The sequence below is a fragment of the Alexandromys fortis genome, unplaced genomic scaffold (genome assembly GCF_014885135.2).
Source record: "Alexandromys fortis isolate MF-2015 unplaced genomic scaffold, M_Fortis_MF-2015_v1.1 scaffold_232, whole genome shotgun sequence".
Classification (NCBI taxonomy): domain Eukaryota; kingdom Metazoa; phylum Chordata; class Mammalia; order Rodentia; family Cricetidae; genus Alexandromys; species Alexandromys fortis.
Window position 1 is genome coordinate 1,595,295 of NW_026068110.1, and position 18,274 is coordinate 1,613,568.

Below are 18,274 nucleotides of genomic sequence, written 5' to 3' on the forward strand. Positions count from 1 at the left end.
GGTCCATGGCTAGGGAGCCTGGTGACACAGGAGCAGATGACACAAGACCCTGTCTCCAGACGGGACCAGCACCTAATGTTGTCTTCTAATCTCCACCCACAGGTCAGAGCATGGGTGTGCCCGCACTTATCCCCGCCCCCGACACACAAGTTGCCATTGCATGGTGGTATGCTATCATTGCCAAGGCCTCCTGGGAGCCGAGCCATGGCTGGCATAGATGTGGTTCCCTCGAGCCAAGGCTGGCATGCAGGTAGTTCACTTGGAGCCAGTGACCAAGGACTAGAGAGAAAGAAGAGGTTGGATACCCTACCCAAGAGCACACTATTGTGTGTGCTGTGGGAAGCTGGGGCTCGGCTGTGCTGAAGCTTCATAAACTATAGCCCAGGGGGCTGGAGAGGGGCTTGATGGCTAAGAGCACTTCCTGCTCTTGCAGAGGACCAAGTTCAGCTCCCAGTACCCACATCAGGTGACTTACAACCATCTGTAACTCCAGCTCCAGGTGGCCTGGTGCTATCTTCTGGCCTCCACAGGCACCCAAAAGAGCATGGGTTGGTATGGGTCACTGGCAGAGCAGTCAGGATCCACAGGTGCTTGGTCCTCATCCATCCCCATCCTCAATGGAAGGACAGATTCAACACCCAGGGTCCCATAGGAAAAGGTGGCGCAGCTGGGACAAGGCAACCCATTTCACCTCCTACAAGAAGAAGCAAGGGGTGGGTCACATGTGTGTGACACCTGTAGGGGACAGTAGGGAAGGGTTCTGAAGAAGGGAAAACTCTCACAGAAGCCCTGACAACAGCCCCAGGAGGCAGACAGGATAGGAACTGGAGCAGCCTGTCAAAGGCCATACAACTAAGAGAAGGCCCCACAGCCCGGTTCTGACACCTAACCTTCTAGTCTCTCAAAGCAGTGGCTCTGCCTGATGGTTTCCATGCCTGTGCCCTGTCTGCAGCAGCATGCCATCGTGGAAAGAGTCCCTGGAGACGGCCTATTAAGCAATGGGTGGTAGGACCAGGAAGAGCAGGGGTCACTGCTGCCGCAGTTAAGAATGTCCTCTAGGAGACATCGTGCCTGCTGATGGACATGCAGGCTTTACTTCCCTACCTGTAATGCTCTGTGCCACCCGAGCAGTTTGTAGGGGCAAACAGGAGGTTCAGAGAAATCCAGCAGGGTAAGCAGTGGGCTGGGCAAGTGGTCAAGGACATGCCCTGGAAGAGCAATGTTTTGTGTGTTGTGCCTATGATCCCTGAACACCAAGGATAAGACCACCAGCTTATATACCCATGTCGTGGGAGGGGGGAGAATAGAGGTCAGGAGAGGTCAACTTAATGCTAGAACAAGTTAAAAGAGCAAAGGAAGGGTCAGCTGGTAAAGGACTTGTCTTATACAGCACGAGGATCTGAGTTTGATTCCCAGAAATGCTTCATTCTGGATAGGTTTTGTCAACCTAACACAAGCTAGGATCATCTGGGCAGGGGACCTCAGCTCATGGCCTTCAGACAAACCTAATGGACATTTTTTTGATTAGTGATTGATATGTGGGAGCCGAGCCCGCTGAGGGCAGGGCCACCTCTAGGCAGATGGTCCCGGGGTGTAGGAGAAAGGAGGCTGAGCATGCCATGGGGAGCAAGGAAGTAAGCTCCCTTCATGGTCTCTGCTTCCGTTTTCACCTCAGGTTCCTGCCCTGACTCCCTTTCCTGGTGGACTGTGATTGGAAGGTGAAGTCAAATTTCTTCCACAAGTTGCTTTTGCTCGTCATGTTTTATCACAGCAATAGAAAGCATTCTAACAGAGGCAGGAGTTCATAGTCCCTGCGCTGGAGAAACTGGAGGCAAGGGGATTCCCTGCAGTTTACTGTTCTGCAACCTGATCCACTTGGGGAACCTTAGGTCTCAGAATGAGATCCTGTCTCAAAATAGAAAAGACCTTCTGAGGAATGACACACGAGGTTAAGTTCTGGTCTACACATGCACACATGCACACACGGGCACGCTCATCCTCACACACACAAATGTGTGCACCTATATACACACTCGGCGGCATGCACACATGCACACACGCTCATCCTCACATACAAAAACATATGTACCTGTCTAAGCTGTAACAAGGAGGGGCCTGCTTGTTTGTTGGAGTTTCTGTCCTGCCCAGTTCCCCTCAACTGTTTAGTCCCAGAGAAAAATCACACAGAGATCTCTGTAAGTTATAAGCTGATTGGCCCATTAGCTCTAGCCTCTCACTGGCTGACTCTCACATATTGATTAACCCATTTTTCTGATCTATGTTAGCCACGTGGCTCAGTACCTTTTTTTCAGTGGGGCAGATCACATCCTGCTGCTTTGGTGGTCTGGGCAGGAATGGGAAGAATCAACTTCCTCCTTCCCAGAATTCTCCCGTTCTCATTACATCATTTCTACTTCCTGTCTGGTTTTCCCGTCTATATTTCCTGCCTGGCCAATCAGCGTTTATTTAAAACATGATTGACAGAATACAGACAATTCTCCCACACCACTACACACTCAGCGGCATGCACACATACACACACGGGCACTCTCATCCTCACACACACAAACATGTGTGTCTGTATACACACTCGGTGGCATGCACACATGCACACACGGGCACGCTTATCCTCACATACACAAGCATGTGTACCTGTATACACACTCGGCAGCTAACCTGGAATAAACTAAAACCCAAGCAACTGGACCCGTCTGTGAGGATCGTTCGAGGTGGGGAGATCTACAATAAATCTGGGCAAACCTTGTGGTGGCAGCCCACAAAAGGACGTGGAAGAGAAGAGAACTTTTGCTTTTTTTTTTTTTTTTTATTTTTGAGGCAGGGTTTCTCCGTAGCTTTTGGTTCCTGTCCTGGAAGTAGCTCTTGTAGACCAAGCTAGCCTCAAACTCACAGAGATTCGCCTGCATCTGCCTCCCGAGTGCTGGGATTAAAGGCGTGTGCCACCACCACCCAGCAGAACTTTTGCTTTTTGTCTGCCTGCCCTTACCCTCTCTGGCAAGTTCCTCTGAGCTGCTGCCAAGGGATCCCTTTGATGGTCTTAGAACCCACTTTTTCAGGACTCCAACATGGCCTGAAGACCAACTGAGACATCCAGGCTCACGGACTGAACAACTAGAATCTTGTCTTTTCTTCCAAGAAACGGCCATTGTTGGGCTAGATGGACCACAGCCTATAAGCCACACTAATAAGTCATACATAGATAGCCTGACCACACACACACACACACGCACACACACACACACACACACACACACATACACACACGCGCGCACACACACGCACACAAAATGAAGAGATCTTTGCACAGTGCAGCATAGGATCTTCTGTTGACGCCATCTGCCTTCAGCCCTGGGGGTCCCTGTCAGCCTCCAGGCTGCCAAACCCAGGGTTTTCAGCTTTGCTGGTCCCCTATTTGCTCGTGGTGGGAGATGTCTCTCCATTAACCCCACTTTTCATCCTGCCAGCGTGACCTTGGAGCCCCGCGGGACAGTCCACTTTAGAGGTGTGTGTTACCCTTACATGAGTTTTTCATTCATGTTTCACCCTGGTGGGAGAGAATGAGCCTACTTAACTCCTGGCACTCCGTTCTTCCCCACCACACTGTGCTTCTGAGGTCAGGGGAGGGGCCGCTGCCTGTTTCACAGCTTCAGAACACAGACCGTGCCTGAGTTAGCCACTGTGTGCTGACGTTTCCGGTTCCTTCTTTTAAGCCACCTGGTTGATAGTGTGGTGTAGTCACCTGCTGCTTCCAACGTCAGCAGCACTGTGGCAGCAGACTGGGTGCCCACCAGTGTCCCTGGATTCCTCGGTGGCTCTGTGACATGCCACCTTTCCCAACAGACTCTTATTTGGCTGGTCAACCAGGAGTAATGCTAGAAAGCTTGGCTCGCCCATGATATATTAATAATTCACCATGGCCTGGCGAGACGGCTTAGCAGGTAAGACAGTAGCCACGGAGCCAGACAACCTCAGGTCAATCCCTGGGACACACACCATAGAAGAAAACCGACCTTCTCAAGTAGTTCTCTGACCACTACACCCATGCCATGTCATGTGAGCACACATAAACACAACACACACACATGCGCACGCACACACAGTGTTTTTTTTTTTTAATCTTGCTATCTTTGATCTGCTTGCCAGGGTTTTATCGATTAACCACTGCCCGTTAGTGTGATTGCCATTAGTTCATACGAAGTTTGTACTGGTTACTCTTTGCTGCTGTAACCAAACACTGGGTGTCTTCATAACCATTCTCCACGTCAGCTTTAGAGCTCGCAGATTTGGCTACACTGCCTGGCCGTGAGCTTTGGGAATTTGCCTGTCTCTCCTGCTCCAACGATGAGGTTCCAGATGATCACTGTGGTGCCCAGCTTTTGACATGGGTGCTGGAAATCTGAACTCAGGTTCCCACGCTAGCTCAGCAGGCCCTTTACCTGAGTCGTCTCTCTAGTCCCTTGATGCTATTGACTTGGCTGGCAGTGCCGGGGCTAGAACTCAGAGTCCCCACCTCCATATGCCTCCCTGTGCTCCAGCACTGAGTTACATCTCTAGCCTCAGGCTGCAAAATTGCTGAGTCCAGTACGAGCTCTGCTCACTAAAGAGCAGGGAACAGCGTCATTCAAGCTAACATTTAATATCTTAAACCTTTTCCTGTCTACTGAACTTTTTCAACTCCCTGATGTGTTTATTTATGCATATCATTCTAGAGAAATGAAAAATTATTTATTAGCATACATCTCACTTTTGAGTCTCTTATACAACGGGGGTTTTAAATGCAGAGGTGAAAACATCCAACCCTGCTCAGAACCACAAAGTGACACTATTTGGCTTCCAGAGCTTATCATTCTCAGCAGACACTGCGGGCCACTCGGGTCACTAACATCGTTTCGTGTCTTGCATCACACACTGTCTGCCCTTAGATCATTGATGGGAAAGGAAAGACGCAAAGGAAAAGGAACTATGGGCGCCCTGTCTTTCCCCTTCCTCCTTGGCCATCGCTTCAGGCTTAAGTGGCTTGTAATCTGGAGACGTCATCCAAGTGAGAGAGGATATGGCAGGTTCTTTGGCCATTTGTGTTCTGGGAATGCAGGGACTCTAAAAGCAGGCTCTGATGCAAAGGGAAAAGGTGTCATTTAGGCATTCATAGGCATGGCACACTAATCTGTACTTAGTCACTGCTGATGCCTCTCATGTCGTGAGCTTCTAGGAGTTTACTCAGGGACACTACACACAGTTTGGGACTGCAGCTTGGCTCTGCTCATCCTCAGACTGCGCTGTCCCATTAGACTTCACATAGAGATGAGGGGTGTGTGTTCCGAGTGTGAGCACTCCAGTGGAGCTCAAAGCACAGCCTTGTGTGTCTGCCTTTCCCTTCCACCTGGTTTGAAATGGGGTCTCTGGGTGTTTGTCACTGCCTTCCCCAGGCTAGCTGCCTCATCCACAAGCTTCCACAGATTCTCCATCTCACCACAGGAACACTGGAATTAGAGACTGCATCATTTTTATATGGATTCTGGAGACCTAAACTCGGGTCCTGATGCTTACACAGCAAGTATTTTATCTACTGGGCCATTTCTCCAGCCCAAGATCAAAGATTCTGAAATGAACATGAACCTGAAGGTGTCAACAGTTCAGGATGCTTCTTGTGAGATGACATAGGTCAAGAACCCGTGAGACTGACCCTGTCTGCAGGAGAGGTGGCACCCCAGACAGGAGGTGTTTGAGCATAAACTTAAAGGCAGAACACTCTAGAATATCCAGTGAAGACAAAGGAAGAGAACCTGGTCAGAAACAAGGTCTTGGGCTTCAGTGAGCAGTGGGCCAGGAAGGAGGCTTATCATCTTGAAGTTGTCCATGTCACAGGCCTAAGTCTGTGTACTAAATGATGCTACTTGCAAGCCATTCCTAGTCAAGCATCCCCCTCCTTAGGGCCCTTCTTGTGCTCCCCCTTGGGTGGGGTACACTTGACACTGAAGATTTATTAAATGAGGCCAACATTGAGAAGCGGGTAGGTGAGGTACTACACTCAGAGTTTCCCTTAGCAAAGAAAGAAAACAAGAGCTAGAAGGGAGGAGAAAGTGTTGTGGACATTTGCACACTGTGTGAAGATGATTATGTTGACTGGTTTAATAAAGAGCTGAACAGGAAGAGCAGGGAAGGAGGTACAGACGGGACTTCCGGGCAGAGAGAAGAGGTAGGGGATGAATATAGGTGCGCATCAGACACCAAGGAGACACCGACTGAGTTGGACATACAGAGTGAAAGAAAGATAAAATGCCACGAGACTAAACATAGATTAATATAAATTGGTTAATTTAAGTTATAAGAGCTAGTGAGACAACCTAAGCTAAGGTCAAACTTTTGTAACTAATAAGTCTCCGTGGCGCTTTTTGGGAGCTGGCTGGCTGGCTGGTGGGACAGAGAAAGACACGTTACAAGACAGTTCATTCCTTAGTGTTTAAATCTCTGAGTAATCCTGTGTATTTACATGTGCGTGTTCCTGTATGTGTGTGTGTGCGCATGGGCTTTCATGCATTCACATGTGTGTGAAGATTCATGTATGTGTGTGAAGAGGCCAGAGGACAGCCTTTTGTTCTTCAGGAACTCTCCACTACTTTCTTGAGACCAGATCTCTCACTGGCCTGAAGCTTGTCAGGTAAGCTGGGCTGATGCGTCATTGAGTCCCAGTGGCCCTTCTGTCCACACCTTCCCAGCGCTGAAATTATTAGCATGTACTGCCGTGGCCAGCTTTCTTTTGCAAAGGTCCTGGGGATCAAACTCAGGTACATCCTTGCTTATTGTAAGTATCTCTTCAACCCTAATTAATCCGGTAAGCAGGAATTTTCTTCTTTAAAATGCTGTAGTCCTCTGATTTTCTGTTCATTCTGACTCTTTCCTTTCTAGAACAGAAGGGAGACACACTTGGCCGGAGGAACGGCAATCAGCAAGACCATTCTGTTTTATGCACCCTGTGGCATGCAGTGTTCATTCATGGTCAGTATGAAAGACATGAGTTCTGGGGAACAAAAGAGACAACAAGAAAGCATATAAACAGAGATAAACATAGACCTCCCTCAAACACCCAGCACTGTCTCTCTGAAACGCCTTGGTTCTAGGATACAATTATCCCCAGTGTGGCTGGTAGAACGACTCTTCTGCGGGCTTCCATCAACTCTAGAACCATTTTAGAAAAAAAAAAAGAGAGAATGTTCCTAGGCTGTTCAGTAAATGGTTGCATGATCAGAGAGAGGGCAAGGAGGGACATCCTTTATCGAACTATATGCTGCCTTGAGTCAACACACCACCAAGCAATTGGCTAAAGATGTCTAGTTCCCCTAACTCTGTGTTCAAAGATGCTGTGCAGAACAAGCATTCAAATTCCTAGTGGATTCCCCACCCCAACACCCCATTTCCTTCCAGATGTTTGGCGTGGTGCAGATGCCACAGTACATAAATGTATCTCAAAGTAAAAGGGATGAGGCAAGAGGTAGGGAAGGGTATGTCATCTTGCCTGGCTCCCAGAGTAGACAGAAAGCAAGTCATAGGGGTCTCTGTACCTTGAACACAGGCTAGTGATGGCTCACTGTAGTCGGGTGCCTCCAGCAGCACCATGCAATAAGCAATGTCCTAGTAAAGCCGACACCCACCTGCCAGAACTGTCAGAGTTCACAACTGACGTGCAGTAGAGGACGGAGGGGGCATGGAGGGTGTGTGTACGTGGGAATGTGCAGAAGCATGTCCCTGTGGCCCAAGGCTGGGAGTGAAGTGGAGCAGAGGCAGGGCTGGGCTTCGGAATCCACTTGTCCATCTCTAGTTCCAGATGTGGGTAGCTCAGAGATCGGGGCTTCCCAGACTAGACTGACAGACAGGCAATGATGTCACTGACAGGCAGGCAGTGACATCACTAACCAAACTGGAATGGAAGTTAACTCAAGCCGCCTACTGAATTCCCTCAATGCCTAGGGCCCCCAGGCCAAATTAATTTGCTTAGAGATGCTGTTCCCTGCATCATCAGGGAAGGAAAGAAAGCTGCTTACAGTTTTATTATTATTATTATTACAAATTCTGAAGTTATATTTATGATGTATGTGTGTGCATGTATGCATGTTTGAATGCAGGTAACAGTGTGGGCCCCCTGGAACTGGAGTTACAGTTGGTTTTGAGTCACCCAACATGGGTGTGGGGAACCAAACTTGAGTCCTCAGGTCCTCCGCAAATGTTCTATACCACCGAGCAATTTCTCCATCCCCTCCTTTCAATGTTTTTTTAACTGTGGGATTAAGTATTCTGCATAGGGACAATAGAAATCTATCTAAAATATGAAACAAGCCCAGCTGTGTTAAGAGTTCTGGAAACTTCTTTCTTTGTCTCCGCCTTTCAGAACAAGCATTTAAAAGGCAGATGGCATTACGTACAATGGCAGGCACCTTAGGGAGATGCCCTCAAAGGCAGAGCCCCTGGGGAACACGATTGCCCACCTGACCCTAACTACCATTGCCATGCTGTGTCATGGCTGTCTCCTGAGGTCATTTCAGCTTTGATATCTAAGAGGCATCATTTGGGTTGCCATCTTTTAGTCGGGGAGTGGGGGAAAGTGTTGGTTTATTTATGATGGACTGATCAAACTCCCATGATAAGAGACCCCTAAATCAGGGTCACCGCTCAGCCTACCACTAAGCATAACTGTGTCAAACCCTGCACGCCAGAACTGACTGCTTACCCCAGGGAGATACTGAGCAGCCAGGACTGGGGTGTTGCTGGGTTCAGCCTGTCTTCTGGGAAGCAGGTCCTGCCACACTGTAGGTAAGGAAACTGAGGCCCTTCATTCAAAAATGCTTCTTTTAAAGCATGAGCTAAAACCAACAGTTACTTCTCTTCTTACCATGTGATATATTGGGGGTGGGGTCTATATGTATATACACATGATACTATGTGTGTATACATGTGTCTGTATGTGCATACACGTGTGTGTGTGTGTATGCCTGTGCACGTGTCTATGAAAAGCAGAAGCCAGTTCTCACCCTATCTTTTGAAACAGGGCTTAGAACTCCCAAATTCAGCAGAGTTTATTAGCCCGCAAGCCCCTGAGACCCTCCTCTCTCTGCCTCCTGGAGCAGGAGTGCAGGCATGCTCCACCATGCCTGGTTTCTCATGTGGGAACTGGAGACTGAACTCAGGCCCTCATGCGTGTGCAGCAAGCGCCTTACTGACTGACAGCCATCTATGTCTTCAACCTGTTGAGACAGACCTAATCCAGTTAGACACGGTATTTCCCACATCCAGCTATAAAACAGTCCAGGACATACCAGTTGGGAATGATTGGTCTGCTAGTGCTGTTAAAGGATACGCTAGAGTGAAATAGGCTGGGACCCCTGAGTCACACACAGCAGTGTGGGGCTCCTCTCCCAGACGAGCCTGGTCCCTCGTAAGTGAGAAATCTATGAAGGTTAGCTCCCTCCCTAAAACTCGGGATAGATGGGGAAAGGGAGGAAGGAGGTACTGTTGAAATTCTGCCCCGTGGAGGCATCTGGGAAGCAAGCCATCACTCCCATGGAGTTGCAGGCTTCCTGCATGTGTGCACTTCCTCCCTGGGATTGGACACTCTGCCTTGAGAAGCCTTAACTCCGCTCGCATGTTCTCTGTGCTCACCCAGAAAGGCTCCATTCTCCGTCTTCGTGAGAGGATTCCCTCGTCTCTTTTCTTTTGCTCCTTGCTTCTGTTGTCATTTTGTGTGCGTGCATGTGGAGAGGGAAGCATGGGTGTCTTCCTTAGTCATTCTCCAAGTTATTCTTTGAAACAGCAACTCTCACTAAACCTGGAGCTTGGCTGGTCTCATTTGAACTGGTTGGGTACCTACGTCCACCTCCCTAGTGCTGGGGTACAAATGGCAGCCACCTTGCCAGGTTTTTCACACGGCCTCTGTGGATCGAGCAGAAACCCATGCTTGCATGGCGAGTGCCTTACTTAGTTCTTTCCTTACTCCCAGGTTCCTTGTTTTGTCATTGAGATGGGGTATCACTGTAACCCAGGCTGGCTGTGAAGACAGTTTGCTGTGTAGACAGGGATGAACTTCTGATCCTCCTGCCTCTAATTCCCAAGAACTGGATTACAGGTATGTACCACCATGCCTCATTTATATAGTGCCTGGGCTTGGTGCGTAGTTAGTACCCACAGTACCCAGGCACTCTACCAACTGTGTTACCCAGATGGAGGAGTCCCTTGTTTTACCGGACAAAGTTTGGAATTAGCACGAGGTAGCAGCAAATCTTCCCATATTGGGACACGAATCCCCGGACCACCCAGGGCCAAAGCTGGTGTGGAAGAGACAGCAAGCAAAACTCCAGGCTTTCGGCATTCTCAGTAAACACAACCCTGGGGTGGTACTAGGCACTGCAGCCAATCTATGCAATACAAAGGCTTCGAGACTTCCACTTTCACCAGTGAGAACTTTCTAAAAAATATTAGACTGGCTTATTCTTTCTCTGGGGACAGTTAAACGAGCCAAGGTGAGAAATGTGGAGGTCAGAGAGCAATTTGCCGAGCAAGAATTGGTTCTTGCCTTTCATGATGTGGGGCTGTGGATCAAACCTCAGGTCATCGGAGTTGGTGGCAAGAGCCTTTCACCACAGAGCCATTCCAGTGACATAGATCTATGTCAGCACGCTGGCTAACACACATCTATGCTCTCTCAAACCCTCGGTAAACAAAGGCACCCAGTCCTGACAGTCTCTGTTCTTGTCAGTGAAATGCAGGGTCTGAGAAAACACACACACACACACACACGTTCACATACTCCACACTCTCACACACATATCCCCACCCCTGCACACACACACACATGCACACACACATGCTCACACACTCACACACTCTCCTACACCTCTCCCCACCCCTGCACACACACACACACACACACACACACACACACATACACTTTCTTTTAAAGAAACAGAACTGCATTCCTTTTGTTTGAGCGTTTTCTTGCTCCCAGGTAGCCTTTGAGCTCCCTGGGATCGGGGCTGAGACCCCTGGCCACACAATGCCACATTCTTTGCATCTGCTCTTTCGTGAAATGGTGATTGGCATTCTGGAGCATAGAGAGTAGGCTGAAAGGGCGCTTGAGGAATGAGGGCCTCAGTAGCTGGGTTCAAGGACGGAGATCACATAGAAGAGAGCCAGGAAGCCTGTGAGCCCTGGGAGAGGGGAGGTGTCCTGATGAAGGGAGGAGTCGTCACTCACTGGGACCCCAGCCCCTACAAAGTTTTCTACCCCCTAAACATCTTTCACTTGAGCCATTTCCTAAAGACAGGGTTGGAGAGGTGGATCGGTAGGAAGAGTGCTTGCCTACAAGCCTGAAGATCCCCAGAATCATAGAAAAGAAAAGGTTCAGTAGTGAGTGCTTGTAAGCCCAGCACTGGGGAGGCAGACAGGCAGATCCCTAGAGCTGTGGCCAGGCAGCCTACCTTGCTTGGTGATGTCCAAGCCAGTGAGAGATCCTGTCTCACATCAAGATCATGAGGGTACCTATGGTTGACCCCTGGTCTCCACATGTGTGCAAACACACATATATCTGTGCACACACACACACTGCCGAGTACCATGCTAGAGTATAAGTTCCCACGCTATCTGAACAAACTAAGGGGGCTCTTCCACTTCCTGCTGGAGGGGCTAAGGCTGAGACTGTTGAATGACTGTTCAGAATCACAGAGCAGAATAAGCTGGAGACTGTGCTCAGGTCTCTCTGCTGGGAACGCCCCCACCTGCCCAAGCCAAGCCATCGCACTGGGATTCTGTCTGTAACTATCCAGGACCTCGGCTGGAAGGTGAGCAGTTTCTGTTCATTCTTGGGAACTTCAGTGGAGAAAGTCAAATGTTTTCCTGCAATAAAGCCGTCTATCTGTGTGAGCCCCTTCTGGGCTCAGAAGAATTCGGCAGGGGTTACTAGACCTTGGAGACAGGAGAAGCCATTTGGGGCACCAAAGAGTCTATGACAAGACCTTAGCTGAGGATAAGTCACGTTAGATGTCAGTGTTCATTCATCTGTCACTCCTTGACAGTGCACTTCTTCGACTTGTTCTTACTGTTACAAAGAGAAAGTGTGCGGTTGGGTTGTATAGAGCTCAGCACACACTGGACTGAGCTCGTGATGCTCAGCACGTCACAAATGACTTTCAATTCAGTTCTTTAAAATACGCTTTTCTGGGGCTGAGGAGATGGTTCGGTGGGTTTTTGCTGCAAAAGGATGAGGACCTTTTCACTTTCCAGGTTCAGATTCCTCAGTGAGAGACCCCGCCTCAAAAGGTATGGCAGAGAGCAACTGGAGAGGACGTCTGCATTGACCTCTGACCCTCACAATGCATACATACATTCCTGAAACGCATACACAAATACTTTCTTTTCTGCCCACATCCTCCTTCAATTCAGGACCCCTAACTGCATTCCACCTGGGCAGGGACTGTTTGGCTTGAGTGTGGGGCCAGCCCTAGAGCCATCGGGATTTTAAACGTGTCTTTACAGCCACCATGTTCTGTATGACAGCCCGACTGAAAAATGCAGTGACCTAAGCCATTTTTCTCTTCAGCTCCGGGAAGCCCACACACTGCAAGGAAGCCTTCTGGGACTGGGTGCTGCTGGTCAAAGCCAGGCCACTTCTTACTGGTGTGAGCATGGGCAGCCTCATCCATGCTCTCCTCTCAGTAAAGCCGGGTAATTAATTGAATCTGAGGGAACTAACCGAGGTGATAGCTGGGCTGCCTAGCTGCTGCTACTGTAACAAACAGCACAATAACTGAGCTAGCAAAGGAAAAGGTTGCTTTGGTCTCACAGCTCCGAGTTTCTGGCTCCCACTGGGGACTCACTGCTTATAGACTCCAGGTCTATTATTAGGGGACAAACACACGGCTGGAAAGTGAAAACAAGGAAGAGGAGAGAGATGGGGTCCTATTACTCCGCCCTCAGAGACCACACCCTTAGTGATCTAAGACCTCCCACTACCCTCAACAGTTCCTTCCTGAGGCCTTCGGAGGTGTCCCAGATCTGACTGCACAGCACCTAGCCCAGGGCACACTGAGTCAGTAACTCTCCAACCTTGAGCTGTTAGTACAGCTCTGACCTCCTGTTATCCTCTCTCAGGCCTGAGGGAGGAGGCTCGGTCAGTATGGTGTTTGCTGTAAAAACATGAGGACCTGAGTTCAAATTCCAGCTTTAAAAATGATGGGCACCATGGTGTGAATGAAACCCCGGTACTGGGAAGATGAGCAGAGAAAGAGGAGCTCTCTGGCCAGCCAGTCCAGGCAAATCAATGAAACTCCACACACCAGTAAGAGAGACCCTGCCTCAGATGATGGCGATAAGGAGGAAGAGGAGGTTAGAGAGATGAGTCAGTGTTTAAGAGCACTGGCTGCTCTTCTAGAGGACCAGGGCAGCACCCACATGACAGCTCACAGATGTCTGCAACACAGATGTTCCAGGGTTTCTAAGGCTTTCTTCTTGTCTATACACACACACACACACACACACACACACACACAGCACACAGATATTTACACAGGCAAAATCCCATACGCATAAAATAAAAACAAATAAATCTTTTAAAAAGTAAGATAGAGAAGTGATTGAGGAAGACAGCTAACATTAACATCCCTCTCATACATGCACACAAAACACACAACATACATGGACATGAAAACACACAAATGCAAACCAAATATGAGTGAGTACATCCCATGTTCCTCTTTTTGGGTCTGGCTTACCTCACTCAGGATAGTGTTTTCTATTTCCATCCATTTGCATGAATAATTCAAGAAGTCCTTGTTTTTTACTGCTGAGTAGTACTCTAATATGTATATATTCCATACTTTCTTCATCCATTCTTCCATTGAAGGGCATCTAGGTTGTTTCCAGGTTCTGGCTATTACAAACAATGCTGCTATGAACATACTTGAGCATATACTTTTGTTGTATGATAGGACATCTCTTGGGTATATTCCCAAGAGTGATATTGCTGGGTCCAGGGGTAGGTTGATCCCGAATTTCCTGAGTGATCCTAGAGAAGCTAAATAAGGAGAACCCAAAGAAAAACATATAGGCATCCTCCTGAATATTAACCTTCATCAGGCGATGAAAGGAGACAGAGACCCACATTGGAGCACTGGACTGAAATCTTAAGGTCCAAATCAGGACCTTAAGAAGAAGAAGGAGAGAGAGCACGAGCAAGGAACTCAGGACCGCTAGGGGTGCACCCACACACTGAGACAATGGGATGTTCTATCGGGAACTCACCAAGGCCAGCTGGCCTGGGCCTGAAAAAGCCTGGGATAAAACCGGACTCACTGAACATAGTGGACAATGAAGACTACTGAGAACTCAAGAACAATGGCAATGGGTTTTTGATCCTACTGCAAGTACTGGCTTTGTGGGAGCCTAGGCAGTTTGGATGCTCACCTTACTAGACCTGGATGGAGGTGGGTGGTCCTTGGACTTCCCACAGGTCAGGGAACCCTGATTGCTCTTTGGGCTAATGAGGGAGGGGGACTTGATTAGGGGAGGGGGAGGGGATGGGAGGCGGTGGCGGGGAAGAGACAGAAATCTTTAATAAATAAATAAATAAAAAGCAAAAAAAAAGAAAAAAAGAGTAAAAAAAAAAGGAAACACACAAATGCATACAATAAGCACACAAAAAGAAAAACAGACAAATCAGCTCTCTCACTCCATACCTGCAAAGTGTATCCAGGAGCTCCAACCTGAGGAAAGTGAGCTTTAAGTTAGACACTCACTAAGCAGGCCAAGCTGGTCCCTGCCAGAAGACACGGAGCAAAGGGCTTGCTAGAGAATCTACTAGGGTGTCACCCACTCCCTGCTGGTCTGACTTTGTCTTTAACATTCATTCTAAAAAGTGCCCAGTGCATATTGTAAGAAATGACCCTCAGTCTTATATGTGTGTCTGCGCATGCACGCAGGTGCTCGTGTGTGTACACGTGGGGGCTAGAGGTCAGCATCAGGACTCTCCTCCAGCTCTCCCCACCTTCCATTCTAGGCAGTGACTCTCGCTGAGCCTGAAGCTCACTGACTCAGATAGACTGGCCCATCTGCAAGCCCCAGAGATCCAACTGCCTCTGTCTGCCTCTGCCTCTCCAGTGCTGGAAGGGCAGTCGTAAACCACTGCGCTCAGGGTTTTTTTTTTTTCTTTTTATGTGCGTTCTAGGGATCTGAACTCAGGTCCTGAAGCTTGCACGGCAGCCTCCTTACTGACTGTGCCATCTGCCTAGCCCGACTCACAGTCTCCCCAAGACACTACTAAATGTACTTCCTCTTTGTCAATGAATGTAAAAAGAGCAATAAAGGGGGAGGGAAAATGTTTTCACTCTAAACTGGGGTTCTTCATATGTAGGCAGTAGCATGAGACTTGAAATCATGTGTCATGCTGGATTAGAAGGTTGGCTGTGGACTAGCGGGAGGCTGGAGAGAGCAGAGCTCTGGGACACCCCCGCCATCCACCCACCTGCCCTTCCTGCTTCACTCAGATGGAAGAGCAACCGTGTGATGGGACAGCTCCATGTGGCCTTCTCCCCATCCCTTTGTATATCTCTGCTTTAGTCGGCACTCAGAGCCACAACTCCTCGCAAAAGACTTGGAGCAGCCTGGGAACGCTGATATTCTCCTCTCTCTTCATCTCTGGTGCTGAAACCCGAAAGCCGTGTAAGGAGGCAGCTGTGCTGCAGAAGAGAGTGTGCAGAGCCCCGACACAGGATGCTCCAAGGACCACACTGAAGAGGGCCTGGTCAGGCCTGAGCATAGGTGGAATCCAAAAGGCCCCACAAGCCGTCATGCAAAGAGGTGGGTACAGACCAGAGTATTGTCAGGCTTAGGATAAGGGTGGGTCTTTCAGGAAAAGATCTGGATATGCAGGTCTTAAAGTTGGGACAGGAAGCACAGAAAAGACTGCAAACAGGCACAAGGAAACAGGACCAGGAAAGGGGAGGGCATGCCTGTGAGGCACCAGCCCAGTTTCCACCCTCTCACACACATCCCTGAGGCTAGTCCATGTCCACTCTTGGTCATTACATGCGAGGCTCTGGGCTGGGCTCTCAAAGCCACCACATAACATATAGCCCGGGTCATCTGGATGACAGGATACAGGGTGGTTCCCGAAGCTTAGGCGTTCATCAGTAGGCCTGAGATAGGACCCAGCAAGTTTCATTTCTACCAAGTTCAAGGTGAAGGCCACTCCTGGTCTGGGAGCACTTGGAGAAATATAAGCAGTTAGATGCAGTCATCATGTGCTCCCCAACCATGGAGAAATCAGCAAAGGTGTCAGGAATAGGGACAACATTTGGAGGGACAGAGAACCAAAGGGGAGGTTCTAGCAGACAGGAATGCAGAACAAAAGTGGAGGCCACATGGGAGAGAGAGCCTCAGGAGACCAGAGATCACAGGGGACCAGCCTGCTACCAGTCGGGCCTTCACTAAGGAGGGGACATTGGTTGGAGGCAATTGGGCAGTTGCCAGTTGAAGGTCATGTGGCGTCACAAAACTACAGGAGGAGAAACGCACCTGAAAGGGACTGGAGACATGACTGTCAGCCATGTTTACTTAGCATGAAGCCCTGAGTTCCACCCCAGCACCACATAGAGCAGACATGATGGTGCACACCTGTGATCTCAGCATGGGAGGTGGAGGCAGGAGGATTAGGTCAGGGTATCCTTGGCTACATGGGAGTTTAAGATCAGCCTAGAGGAAAGAAGGGAGGAAGGGAGGGAGGAAGAAGGGAAAGAAAAAATAAAGGAAGGAAGGAAAGAGGAAGAAAGAGACAGAGACAGACAGAGGGACAGACAGACCCAAAGGACATTTTTCAGCTGGCAGAGCATTTCTTTCCATCCAACCAGCAAAAGACTCTGCAATTCAGGACTCTATTTCCCAGCTCTCCTTCTGTTGTTTACAAAAAGGGAAACTGAGGCTCGGAATTTTGGAGTTGCTTGCTTCAGTGGATGGCAAAGGCAGATGGAGCCAGGTCTCCATTCATAGCCCTGTAATGGCCAGTTAGCCTGGTCCTAGTTCCTCCTCAATGCTTACAGTCAAGAGCGCTCCTTCCCATTTTCTACCAAATGAATGTCTTCATCCTTGGGCATAATAGCAGGATGTAGCTCTGGCCACGCAGTGTGAGAAAGGTAATAGTCCCAGAGGAAATCCTGTTGCCTTGAGCCTCTTGGGAATGTTAACTTTCCCACTCTGGTGGGCCGAGATCCTGACCTTCGGCACAGTTGGCTTCTTCAAGCAAACAAAACAAAACAAAACACACGCCGAAAACCTGAAGCCCAGATTGTTGGGCCAGAGTCCAACCTTGGCTCTCTGTTAGAATCCCTGGGGAAGAGGAGGCAGCAGAGCCGCCCCCACCCCATCTTCTGGAGGTCCTTCTGCTCCTGGACTCTGCCCTCTTTAGGTGGTGGTGTGAACAGTGCAGGAAGAAGAGAGGGGGTCAGGGCCCTGCCTTCTCTACATGTTCAGTAGACAGGCAGCCCGGGTTCTGTCTTCCGACCACCTTACCTGTAAGGGAAACGAGGTCCACAGTGAAGCGTGGACTCGGGGCATCGATGGGCGTGCGGAAGCACTAGACCCGGATAAAGCCTTCTGGAGTGGCTGAGCTGGAGTGGGGACAGAATATGGAGACTTCTGGGTGACGTCTCTCGCAGGAGAACTGTAGCTTGACCCCACTGAGCAGCCAGCCACAGCGTTGGTTTGTTCGCTCATTCTCTGCTTGTTCTTCCTGCAGAGCTCAAACTTTATAACAAGTACAACATCCATTCGTTTTCACACACAATTGCCTCCCTTCCCCTGTGGAACCCAGAGCCCTGCAAACCGGGTGAGTTTAGCATTATTTATTCATGCAATTATCCATTTCTCCAGCAAACAGTACTAAATCACCCTCAGAGTGCCAGGCATGGACCCAGGCACGGTCCCAACCCGTGAGGGATTGAGACAGTTCTACAGGGAGTTTCTTAGTTACTATTAGAAGCACTGCAAGGGAGGCTGGGGAGATGGTTCTGTTGGTAGAGCACTTGTACTGCAAACATGAAGATCTGAATTTGATTTCCAGAATCTGCCAAAAAAAAAAAAGGGCCAAGTACAGAGGTTCATCCTTATAACATTCTTATAATCCCAGTGCCGAGGGGGTGGAGACAGGCAGGCACAGGCGCCTGAGGCGCACTGACCAGCCGGCCTGGCTGCCTCCAGCATAAGTGAGAGACCCTGTCTCAAA